We start from the raw sequence: 1,144 nt of genomic DNA on the forward strand, positions 1-1,144 counted from the left end.
CAACTGAGAAGCAGCCTCTACTATTAGAAACGGTCCCTACCAGAGGCAGTGGGTGACTCCAGCACCTCTTCTTGCCTCAAGTCTTTCCTTGCCCAGCTTATGTTTCAGTCTGAGAACTGTCACTGCATGTTTTCTGGAACTTGGCCCAGCAGTCCACCAATTACTGTACATTGAGTTTTGTCAAAGTGTGTGGCTGTGGTGGTGCCTTCAGAACTGCTGCATAGCCCTTGCAAAGGGGATGGTGGCTTCTTCTCTTTGTACAGTTTCTTATTTACATAGGTGTTGAGCTTCATGGACCAGGAGTTTTGCTTTGGGGACAAACCCTGGAGTAGAGAATCTTAGTCAGCTTTGGTTGTCACCAAAACAACCTCCAGCATACACCAAAGCTTTGACCTGGCTTCGCTCTGGAGTCATAGAAGTTGATTTTGCACTTCATTTTTTGGGGTGACAGTTTACCACGTGGCCTCATTCTTGGCTCTAATCAGACACTCTGTGATGCCTGTGTAGACATGACTGTAGGGAGATCATGGCTTCTACCAGCAGGTACTGGTGTCATCATGCACTGGGCTGTAGATCTGCATCCTATGAGGATTCCAGATTTCTCCATGAAACGAACATAAGAGTTTGATCATCTGCTCTTTTTCTTCAGCTTTTTTTTTTGGTTTTTTTCAAGACAGGGTTTCTCTGTGTAGTCCTGGCTCAGCTTTGCATTTTTATTCAGATGTTACCGCTATTCTCCCTTTGAGAAACACACTTCGCTGACTTTATAGGAGGGCCCATGCTGTCATCGAAGGATGTATGTGTATAAAGGAGGTTGTGTAGCCTCCACATTTCTACTTCATCTTTGACCATGTGTTCCTATTTACCTTGCAAGGGTGGACAGTAAGGAACAGCCTAGTGTCTAAACTTCTCACCTGGGGTCTCTGTGAGTAGAAAGATATTCCTTACTTACAGTCTATGAGCTTCAGAGCTGTGTGCTGATTTTCATGTGACAGTGTTTTGTGATATAATACCACACAATGAGCAAAGGTAATCTTCATTAAAATACTAAGTTTATTAAAATATGTCCTAATATATATATATATATATATATATATATATATATATATATATATATATATAAATACACACATACACACACACA

This window comes from Grammomys surdaster, unplaced genomic scaffold (genome assembly GCF_004785775.1).
Source record: "Grammomys surdaster isolate TR1022 unplaced genomic scaffold, NIH_TR_1.0 676, whole genome shotgun sequence".
NCBI lineage: Eukaryota > Metazoa > Chordata > Mammalia > Rodentia > Muridae > Grammomys > Grammomys surdaster.